A 12,333-nucleotide genomic window follows, 5' to 3' on the forward strand; every position below is an offset into this window, starting at 1 on the left:
GACGCGTGGCGCATGGAAAGATTAGAGGGCGCTGAGAGCGAAGTTCAGTTCGGACTGGCACAGTGGATGGACGTGTTGTTTGAGTGCTCCCGATCGACTGCGCAGATAAGTGGTTTTGCATGTTTCGAGCTTGCTTTTATAAGTAATAAGGCAGCAGTTAAAACCTCTGTAGCTTAATTAAATTGTAGGCTTTTTCGGGGGTCAGTCACCTTACTAGTTTGTGGGTGTGTGTGTTTGTGTTTTTTTTTTCTTGCTATCCAGGGGGGGGGGGGGTCACGTGCACCGAACACGCAAATGTATGTAGTAGCGCTTCGTAACATCCGGATTTGGTCCGTCATCTGAATGCACCATTAGAAAACGGCCGTCGTCGGAGCTGCGGTGGGAGCGCCACTTAAATAGGGTCGTTTTTCAATATTTTTTTACGTTTTTGCAGCTTATATGCTACAAAAATAACGTAAAAAGTTTTAAAAAGGCGTAAACGTAATTATGATTTACTGTATTGTTAATTCAAAAATTTAAAAAGGTGGCGGGCCTTTTGGTAGGGGGCGGTACATTCGTATGGTTCTATATTTCACTATCTGTGACCACCCGATTCAACGGGAACAGCCACCTTACATCATCATATCTAAGGCGTGCTTTTTAAATGTTTGCGACTACGCGTTAGTATGAGCAGTGGTATGAGTTGGGATCCCACAGTCACTTGTGGGTTCACAATCAGTGACGAAGTGTCGGTTATAGTGACATTTCATATCAGGATGAAATGTTTATAGCTTTTTGAAGGTCATTATGTGATCATCAAAAGAAAAAAAAGACGCCCGTGTGTTTCTAAAGATCGCGTATTGGCACTACAGGAAATATTTAAAAAGAAAGAAGCACGAACTCAATTTCAGGATTTATATTTACAACGTAGTTCAGCTGCATTGTGGAGGACACCATGAAGTAGCACAGCTACGCCACTACATGGGGCTACGGGGGTGCCACAGCTTGGGCTAGTTGGGATGGCATGACGATAGTTATAGCGCGGGAACAAAAGGACGACACAGAGACAAGAAGGTCCTTCGTGTCCTTCTTGTCTCTGTGTCGTCATTTTGTTCTCACGCTCTAACTAACGTCATGCTATGGGGGTGGCAGACCGGGAACGTGTCATACCCTTCCCCCCCGTCTCTATGTGTGTTTCTACCATGAAATACATGGCACAAAATCACACATACTCGACCACATATACCTGCCCAGACCCCATATCAGATCAAGGACGTGCGCCCTCCGCTCCCGAAAGAAGTTTCTGCCTCTACGCCTCTGACACCATGTGTGAAAATGCGGAGCTGCCGCTACAGCGACTCTTACGATCATATCGTGGTTTTTGCACCTGAAATACCACAGACTATCATGCATTCAACGATGCACCATGCGATTGCGACGTCACTCTTGAAGCTTTTAAAGACGTGCTATTGTTAGTGATAACAAAGTTAAGTCACCATGCATCGCTCGTCATAGGGATGCAGGAATAAACTGCGATAGGTACTTGAACAAATAATGCTTTGTTATAGCAATAACATCGGTGGTTTCAGTTCTTCAGTTCCTGGGATGGATTGTTCACAGGAACTCACGGACTTATGATGTGTGTCGTTGATGAAATGTTGATGTCTTGCCCGAAGATCTTTTCGAACCAAAAAAGTTCATTAGAGTTGGAGGGAAAAGAAGCGCTGTGAAACATAACATTCAACAGTCTCAACGTTGCATTCTTGGCCGATCCTCCAAAATGGGTACGTGTTATGTATCTAGGGAAGCAAAGCAAAGGAATAGGTAAAGAGTGTGCATGCGAACTCACGGACTTTTGATGTGTGTCGTATGCAATGTTGATTCTGTGCCCGAAGATCTTTTCGAACCAAAACCAAAAAAAGTTCATTAGAGTTGGAGGGAAAAGAAGCGCTGTAAAAGGAAATCATTTTACTAGATAGCTTACCTAACATTAAATTTAACAGTCTCAACGTTGCATTCTTGGCCGATCCTCCAAAATGGGTACGTGTTATATATCTAGGGCAGCAAATCAAAACAAATGGATAGGCGAAGAGACTGCACGCTTGCCATTGGGTTTCGGACTCAAGCCAATGGGCGAGTTCGAGGACCTGAAAACGTCGACAATGTCCGTCCGAGCAGTCGATTGTCGAATCAGTCTGCAGCTCTGCCAGTCGGGTAGACACGAGCGCCAGAATGACCATGCATGCTGCACCACACCCCGAGCCCTCGCTACATCGACACCGCCAGTGTTTTCCTCAACGCACCACGACCTGTCAGCGCCCGACTCAACACACCTTGTTCTTTTTGGGACTTCGGTGAGAACCTCGTTATGTGTAGGTTGGATTTTTGTTGCCGATAGGAATTTGTTTGTTTGTTTGTTTGTTTGTAGCCTCTAATCCATGGCTCATACCCACTCTGGGGGATTGGCCAAAAGAACATATAGCCTCATATGGACGATAACTGCACTATTGCTTACAACGAAAAAAGGGGGGGTGTATAGTGAAGACAGTACGTTAAAAAAAAGAAACCAAAGATTTAGATAGTGAGGGAAAAGAATCAACAAGAAAGTATACACTAATAGCTATAACTTCATTTGGGAGCCGACCAGACAGCTGGTTGAATTCTTCTTGCTACCTCTTTTCCGTTTCCTTCTACTAAGAAAATCATGGTGTGCAAGCGTTCATTGATCAAGACAGCGGTGATGATGTGTGGTCGTGACCCGAATGATGAAACGATGTGGTCACAGCGCGAAACCGGGATGAAACCGTGTGGTCAAGCTGGCGTCACCTAAACTTTTTCGGAATGATGCCATCTTATTTTACAGCCTCAGGTAAGCGCATGGTTTCAGGGTGCAAGAAGATCGTGGGTGGACGAGCAGTCTGCTGAGGCACGCAATGAGCTCTTGGCAAGCAGAAAGAGAGGCTATGCGAAGGCACGCCTTGGCCTTGAAACACTAGTTCCAAAGAACAAGGCAACTTTCAGAGGACTCAAGTGCGATGTTTCATTTGTGGCAAAAGTCCATTAGGCATACTACTGTCGCACGCAGTTCAAGCAACTTAAATTTGTGCATATGCATCCTCTGTAAATGGTACCGTCATTCTTCTTCAACCGCCATCTTTCGCAAAGCCATATCGAACAAAGTAAAAGAGGCTCCACTGGTCTAAACAAGACTGCAGGAGGAGTTGCGGGGAAGCTCTGCCGTTTCCGCGTTCTGGTGTGCGGAAGCAGCGACGACAAAAATGCAGCGGCTGAGTACTTGAGTGTGGGAATGAAACAGTTGGTTTTTGTAATATAGCAGAATTACTTACGCGATAGCGATCGAGAGCTTGTTTCGCAGAAAATCCGCTGTTGGCGTTTATGACGGCGTCGTTGGATGTTTGTGAAAAATTACCAGTGACCGAAAAATTGGGAAAACTGCAAAAAAATAAAATAAATAATATAAACTTTGGTCTGGGTGAGATTCGAACCCGCGCCGTCTGGGTCTGGGTGGGAAGCAGGTGACATACCACAAAATCACGGTGATTCTGCACATTTAACATTGCGTGGCGGAAGCGTGAAATCGCGTCAAGTGTCGAAAGATGCGAATTGCGAAACCAAGAAGTGTTTTCAAGACCCACCCATTAAAAACGTTCAGAGCTGGTGGTTTCAAGCCGACCTCCCATCATTGCCCTGGTTTACCGCGTTCGACCCACTACAGCGAACATCGCAGCGCGCGGATTCTGTTGAACTCACGTAGGGGGTGCACTGGGGGCGAGAAATCGATATCGCGTTCAACACTCAGAGGCGAAGCTTAAGGGTCCCCCAATTTTTCGTTTTGTTTTTCGCTACAGACGCAACGTGGACGCAACGTCGCAAGAAAGTCACCGGTTGTGTTTCACTACGAAGACGCTCTGATGTCGACGGGAGTCAGGACTGTGGTATTCAAAAGCGAGGTACGCTCGGCACGCTGAATGCCGGGCGAGCTGTTGGAGATGGCTGTATCAGCCTACACGGCGTCACGAAGCAGTAAAAGCATTTTCCTATGTCGCTGACTGGTTTTGGATGTGGCACTATGGCATATGGAATCACCAATTACATCCACGCCACGGTGACCTAGTGGTTATGGCACTCGACTGATGACACGAAGGTCGCGGGATCGAATCCAGGCCGCGGCAGCTGCATTTGCGGTGGCGGTGAAGCTGTTGAGGCCCGTGTGGTTGTAATCAGGCTCACGTTATATAAGGGTCAAAGTTTCTACTACGGTGTCTCTCATACCGTGGTTTTGGGACGTTATTACCAATGAAAGCACTTTATTATTACCGATGAAAGCACTGTAGGCTGACGTGTTCATCGTGTCAGCTGACTTCTCAGGAACTGTCGCTATGTGTAATCCTCTGCATCAGTAATGTGCTGGCATATTACAACCTCAGGTACTTCCTCCGAAGACGAAGAAGTGTGTTTTGAATAGGAGCTACTTCTGCTAACTCCCGCGTATTTCAGTTGTAAATTAAGTCTGTTGATCAGTTTCCGCTGCTACCTTGGAGGGGATGGAAGTAGACCACCACGGGCGCCTGTCGGCACCAGCGGCGTCAGCGGCGACCGCCTCCAGGAAGCGGATGGGACAAACGAGCGACAGCGACAGTGAAGATACTCATGCTTACTATCTCAGCAGTGAGGACTTCTCAGATGACGGTTTTCAACCTGTGCTGAGCCGCAAGGCGAAGAGAAGGAACATGAGGACATCCTCATCCTCAACTATTCAAACTGTAAGTGAAGCGCCAAAATCGAACGCTTATACCATCCTGTTTATGCCTGCACTTCCTACCGTCAGCATGAAACGTCTTAACAGACACTCTGTGTCGAGGTCTCTGGAAACGCTCGTGCCAAATGAGATCACGGACATAAGAGTGAACGCCAGAAAGAATATACTGGCTGTTGACGTTTTGCACGCAAGTGCGTTGGGCGTTCTGCGCACTGTAACTGACTTGCACGGCAACCAGGTGCGCTCTCATGTTCCCTTGGGATGTGATGTAGTAACCGGCGTGATCTACGACATTGATGTCGCTATTTCCAATAAGGACTTACAACTTCTTGTCAAGTCAACAACTGATACTCCAATTGTTGATGTCACCCGGCTAGGCAAGTCTCGCTGTGTGAAGATTGCGTTCAAGAGCACATCACTCCCCTCTCATGTGAAGGTGGGGTACTTCAGACATGCTGTGCGGCCTTTCATTCCGAAGCCTCTCCAGTGCCGTAAATGCATGAAACTTGGACATGTGAGCAGCGTCTGCGAGAATTCGGTCGTATGCCACCGCTGCGCCGAGCACCATGAAGCGGATAAGTGCGTCGCAACTGTTAAGAAATGCTCTAATTGCAATGGATCCCATGAAGCCACATCGAAGGACTGCCCGCGGATTCAGAAGGAAATCGCCACCTTGAAGCAGATGGTGCGCGATCACTCATCTCATCGAGAAGCCGCAGCTAAAGTCAGAAGGCGTCGTTCACGTCGACGTCGGTCTTCAAGGATGCCCGCTACCTCCTCGACACGTTTGCGTGATCCCTCATCAGTACCACCTCCTTTGCCTCCCAGACCACATGCCGTGGGAAAGGCTGTAAAGGACAAAGCCAGTGAGCATACCCCAACTGCGACAGAGTGGCCTGCACTTCAAGGGAAAGCAGCATCAAGCGAACCGAAGGAGCTTCACGACGGCCAGTCCGTGCTCCCGGTTCGAGATCTTTCCAACCAAGACAGGCAAGTGACTGCAATCGTGCCGGTTCGAGATCTTTCCAACCAAGACAGGCAAGTGGCTGCAATCGTGCAATCATTAATTGCCACGATTCGCACGCTACTGAGCAGCATACAATCTCCGTCTGCTAAGAGTGCACTGCAAATACTGGATGCACTGAATCCAGTTCTTGCTAACTTCGTATAAGCACAATGGCTCAACAAAATCTCATCTTCCGCACTAAAGTTAAAAGTGCGTCGATTTTTCAGTGGAATGCCAGAGGCATGAAGTCCCGTATCTCGGACTTTCGCCAATTTGTTCGGGCCAATCAATTCCCTATACTTGTCATATGTGAACCAAACGTATCAACGCCTTATAGATTGTCCGGTTATGAAGCTTTTTGTTCAGCCGCTTGCGAAGAACGAAGCAAAGTAATTGTTTACATTCGCACAGACTTGACTTATCTTTCGCACCCAATAAGTTCAAATGACGACAATCAGTACGTGTGTCTTCGTGTGAAGAAGAATGCAGTTTCGTTCACGCTTATTGGTGGATATATATCTCCGTCATCGCGATTTGACTGCGACAGATTAAAAGACATCCTAATGAGAACCGATGGGCCTTGGATTATCACCGGTGACTTCAATGCCCATCACATGCTTTGGGGGAGCACTAGGATGAATGCCAGGGGCCGGAACCTTGTTACATTCGCTTCCGATTACGACCTTTCCATCATGAACGATGGTACCCCCACATATCTGCGGGGTCTCACGCATGGCAGTTGCCTTGACCTGACATTGGTGTCACGGTGCTTCTCTCACAAAGTTAAGTGGTTTTGCGATATTGAGACTCATAGGAGTGATCACATACCCACCTACGTGACGATCGATGGTATCACAAAAAAATTCTCTTCCGGTGTTGCAATTGGCACTGACTGGTCGATGTTTGCATCGCGTGTTGAGAACGCTTGCCAAGAAGGCCTCGCCTGCAGCCTGGAAAATACCATAGTGGAAGCTATGCAAGCGTCCAAATGCAAATTACCATTTTCGTCTAAAGTAACACAGTTTGACATCGAACTGGAAAAATTACGAGCTATACGAAGGCGTGCGGAACGACGATACAGACGCACAAGATAAATTTACGATCTGAGCGAAGCAAGGCGGCTCCAGAAAAAGATTCAACGACGCATTTACAAACTGGAGAGCGAACGCTGGAAAGCATTCTGCGAATCTCTAGACCCTCATAAACCGCTGTCATATATCTGGAGAACAGTTCGTGGTCTTCGCTCCTCTCCACAACAACGGCACCCTTTTAAAGCTTTGGCACTCCATCATGGAAAAACAGAACTCGAGGTGGCTGAAGAATTTTGCACGAGAGTTGCCGGGAATATTGTGAACGAGAGCATCGACGCCGTGATCGTTCCTGAGACGCGATTACCAGAAATGGACACTCCGTTCACCATGGAAGAACTGGAAGGTGCGTTAGTCGCTTCTAAGCACATGTCATCGCCAGGTCCTGATGGTATCACTTATAGTGCGTTGGGACACCTTGTACAAAAAGCTAGAAAAGAACTTTTAACATGCTTCAACAACTCCTGGCTCACCGGCAGTGTTCCCCGAGAATGGAACATAAGTCGATTAATACCACTTTTGAAATCGGGAAAATCACCATTGGACTTGACAGCGTATCGCCCTATTGCCCTCGCAAGCTGCCTCAAAAAAGTGATGGAAAGAATAGTTCTATTTCGTCTCGAGTGGTACTTGGAACGATACACCAAATACCCTTCTTGCATGGCAGGCTTTCGTCGGGGCCACTCCTCCATTGACTGTGTCATTGATTTATCGACATTTGTTCAACAAGAAAAAAGTCGCAAGCGCATATCAGTGGCACTCTTTCTTGACGTGAAGGGTGCATATGATAATGTAGCTCACGATTCCATCTTCACTTCTCTCGCAGCAATGGGCATTGGTGGACGAATGTTTCAATGGATAAAAGACTATATAACTGGCAGGGGTTTCTTTGTGAAAGCAGATGAGGGTAAAACTGCTGAACATTACACCTACTGCGGAGTACCTCAGGGAGGTGTTTTAAGCCCTACATTGTTCAATGTGGCCCTCATTGGTCTGGTGAAGGTTCTGCCAAAGTCGGTGTGCCTATCCATATACGCCGATGATATTTGCCTCTGGAGTGCTGCAGTTACTCGCCCTCAGGTGCGTGCACGAATACAGCGGGCAGCAACCCTCACAACAGCCTACCTTCAGAAACAAGGCCTAAATATATCAACTGTGAAGTGCGCGTTGATGGCGTTTACACGCAAACCAATGACGCCATACCCTGTTTACATCAATGGGCAGAGTGTCAAATATGCACGGACGCATCGTTTCCTGGGCATAATTATCGACAGAAGTCTTTCGTGGAGCCCACATTGTGCGTACTTAAAGAAGAGACTGCTATCTATTGTGCATATCATGAAATTCCTGTGCGGTAAAGCATGGGGAACTTCTGTGGCCTCCATGCTACAGCTGTACAGGGCCATATTTCTGGGTCTATTGCGCTACAGCTTGCCGGTACTGACTAACACTTGCAAATTGAATACTCATTCATTGGAGAGTTTGCAGGGTCAGGCACTGCGTATCTGCCTAGGACTGCCCCGATGCGCTTCTACTTATGCCACAATCATGCTTGCCAAAGACCATCCGGTCAGGACATATATAGTTGTGGATTGCCTCAGAGCGCACATTCGACATGCTAGCCGTGTCCCCGACCACCACTTGGCCCTTCTACCTTCCGGAAGACCATGTGCTACGTTTTCAGACGTCATAGCCAAGCACCTAAACAGCATTTCATCAGGATATGCGCCAGCTGCGAAACAGCATGCCCTTTGTGGTGCCTCGACCAGCCGCAAGTACGTCTAGAAATTCCGGGAATCAAAAAGAAAAGCAGTAACTCCAGAGTAGCATTGAAGCAAGCAACACTGCTATTATTACATGAGTTGTACTTAGACCGAACGCAGATATACACTGATGGGTCCGTCTCATCCAGCAGCTCATCAGGTGCCGCTGTAATTCCGGCTGCAGAAATGACAATCAAGTTTAAGTTGTCACATATGACTACATCTACGGCATCAGAGCTTGCTGCTATAAGGGCTGCTTTACAATATCTCGTTCAAGAACGTCCAGGAAAATGGGTCATATTCTGTGATTCGAAGGCAGCGCTTCAGAGTTTGCAGTCTAGCATGCGTAGGAGGAGCCATGACCAACTGGTAGAAGAAATAAGACATTGCCATCATGGAGATCTAGCACGAGGGCATGATATTATACATCAATGGCTGCCTGGACATATCGGTATTACCGGAAATCAATTAGCCGATGATGCAGCCCGCTCAGCCCATGAAGAAACCCGTGTAGTCCCGATTCCTCTATCAAGGAATGATGCAGCAAGACAACTTTACCTGCTGGCTCGAGATCTCACACGCACGTTCTGGTCGTCTACCACCTTCCAAAGGTGTCAATTTTATGAACTGGATCCTTCGCTCAAGCTAAAGCTACCATCACACCTTTCCCGCTCCGATGCGACACTGTTATGCCGCCTTTGGTTGGGTGTTGCATTCACAAAGGCGTACTCCTTTCGCATTGGTATGGCAGACACTCCTACATGTGACTACTGCGGAGATGAAGAGACCATCGAACACGTCCTGTGCAGCTGCGCTTGCTACGACACACAGCGATGCCAGCTACGGATGGTTTTGAATCGACTTGACCCCGGACCATTTTGTGCGCAGAAGATACTAGGACCTTGGGCATCTGCCTCAGTTGCGCAGAAAGCAACCAAAGCACTGCTACTTTACCTTAAGTCAACAAACCTGAGCGACCGCCTGTAAACTGTGTGTGCTCCCCGAGTGTGCTCGTGATTGTGTGTACCTTCTCATCTTTCTGCAACCTCTTTTCTCCCCTTTATCCCCTCCCCAGTGCAGGGTAGCAAACCGGATGTGCGTCTGGTTAACCTCCCTGCCTTTCCTTGCATCTTTATCTCTCTCTCTCTCTCCCTCCTCCACAAAAGTTTTCAAGTGAAGTTTTTGCCCGCATCGCTTCTGTCGGTTGCAGGTGAGGCGTAGTTAACAAGTATGGGCTTAATGAAACAGGAGCACACAAGTTCAGCCAAGTCTTGGCGATGCTGGTCGCCGCCCATTGCACATTTAGAAGGGCTGAATCTACTAGTGATGGCACAGCTACGTTTAGCAAGGATGTTAGGGGCTTTTGGAGATTAGGCCTCTCCGTCAGTGCACGGCAAGCAAGCATTCTTAGAGTCTCAAGGACGTAGAGAAGTTCGTCGGATGGGTACAGAAGTCCGCCTCGTCCCTGTTGCGTGGTAAAATGTTGCAGCGGCAGGCCACTGGGAACTTTACAGCCGTAATCACAATCGATGTATTCCTTTACAACACGCGTGATGTAACCGCCCATATATACGGTAGCCGTAACTTGCAGGGTTGGCAAGATGGCTGGCACAGTTTACACTTTGAAACGCTTGAGAACGTCTGTGGCGCCTCGTGGATGCTCAGATGGATTCCTGGGTGTTCGGGTTACAGCAGAGAGTGCATTGCTTGGTCCGGACTGTTTCTTGTGTAGAAAGTTGCTGCCTTCAGGCACGGCTGCTATTCCCGTTTTCAGCAGCTTCTCGAGGCCTGGCATTGCAGACCGCGTGTCCAGGGTGTCATTCGATCCCAGTGATCTTTTCAACGTACCGAACAGAGATTCCGTAGGGTCACTAATAAACTTCCTGGTGAGCACAAAGCAAAATTCATTTTTCGAAAGCAAATGCTGCATGAAATTTACCTACTGTGGAGTAGGTTGTTAGGAAAAGCGCTTCATACGTTTCTGCAGTGGAAAAATTTTTGCGTGGAAGGTTACCTGTTATTTTTTTCTTTCATACACATAGGAAAAGGTAATTCGAGCCATTCGAGGCGTCTGTGCTCGGAGTCTTCGTAGTGCCTCACATCAGCTAGGGTTGTTCTGGTGAATGTACTGTGAGGTGTTGCTCGTGTCATGCAGCAGAAAACAGCGGTAAATGTTTGGCATGGAAACGATCGCAGGTCCTGCTGACGCGATGGCAGCGTTGCAGCTGTGCCCTAATTGCTCTCTCAAAAACTTCAAGACCGCCGTTACACTGGGAGAGAAAATTTCCAATGCACGCCCTACAGGCATTTTTTCAATATGTTTGGATAGACGTGCTTCCTAGTTAGTTTTCTTACAGGTTTAACAATGAGATTTTCCTGCAGGTCGCAGCTATTTTTCAAATAACGGGTTGAGATTTCTCCGTTTGGGCCTATTTCTCTTTCTAAAAATTGAGACCACATGTTTTTCAGCACTTGGCAGCAGTCGAAACTCAAAAATAACAATCTCTCAAGCTCAACCAGGCGCTCCATTCTGTAGGTTAGAAATCCTCCACACAGTTCTTTCATGGCGCTAACATTAGTCTCGTGGTTGTCGGCCACGACTCTGTCGACCTTGAATCCTGATTCCTCCACGTTCTTGATAACTGTTCGGGGCACTTGTGCCAGTTGAGTACCAGTGAGGGGCTGTGTAAAAAAAATACGACACAGCACTCCTCTACGATGTTGACAGGCCATTTATGACGAAGCACAACAGCGAATTTGCCAACACGGGCTCATTCACCGGTTCTTCCGTGCTTGCGTCAACATGGCCCACAAAACAATCTTGCCGTTTTAAGTGTGAATACACTTTATAAGTGACCCCAAACCATCCACCGCCGTCGGTGGCGTCCGCAGTCTTCTCTCTATCTTTAAAAGAAAGAGGACTTGGCGGGCCGCAGCGCGACGCTCTACCGAATAAGCCATGGACACGACGCTGATATCGGTGTCAGTAACGCGCCTTATACCCCCTCCCCCTTCGCTCGCTCCTCCGCTCTCCTCGCTCGCTGCAGCGGCGCACGCACCCCTCTCTCTCTCGCGCGCGCGCCCACCTTCTGTCTCAGTTTCCCGTCGAGAGCGGGTCGTGAGGGGGAGTAAAGTTAAAATCCGTTGGCATTCGCCAGTGACTCCCCCGCGTGATCAAATTGCGATTCCCAGGAACCATTACACCATAAAGGCACCCTAGTTTGATTAATAAATATAATAGTGCGAATTAATAAATACCCCTCATAGCATCACCCCGTGTATTCGCACTTAACCATGATCACCCTCGGAGAAATGCTTGGGAGTTTTTTTGTATTGCAACTTTGGTTTTAGGCGCAGCTCATACATGATAAAGAAGCAATGCCTTGAAGCAGGCGAGGTTGGAATTTCGCTCTGTGCTTTTGAGCGCAGCCTAATCAAGGAATGAAAGCCTGTTTTTCCACTCTGTCCTACGATGAAATTTCGGAGGGTTGTTCTCCTAGGCATCTTGAGCAGTACTTCTTTTCTGGCGTGTTCATAAGCTTTGTTGAACAGCTGCCTCAGTATCATGCAGTGACGCACAACGTCTTCCGACCATGTGGGTTTTTTGCGTCTGGAATTAATTATCTGATTCCAAAGAAATATGACTCATGTGTCTTTCTGCTTGGTTGCTGCCTTATGTACGACATATCACCAAAGTTGCAGTCTTTTTTGATCTTA

Source organism: Rhipicephalus microplus, chromosome 3, assembly GCF_043290135.1.
Source record: "Rhipicephalus microplus isolate Deutch F79 chromosome 3, USDA_Rmic, whole genome shotgun sequence".
In the NCBI taxonomy this organism is placed as follows: Eukaryota; Metazoa; Arthropoda; class Arachnida; order Ixodida; family Ixodidae; genus Rhipicephalus; species Rhipicephalus microplus.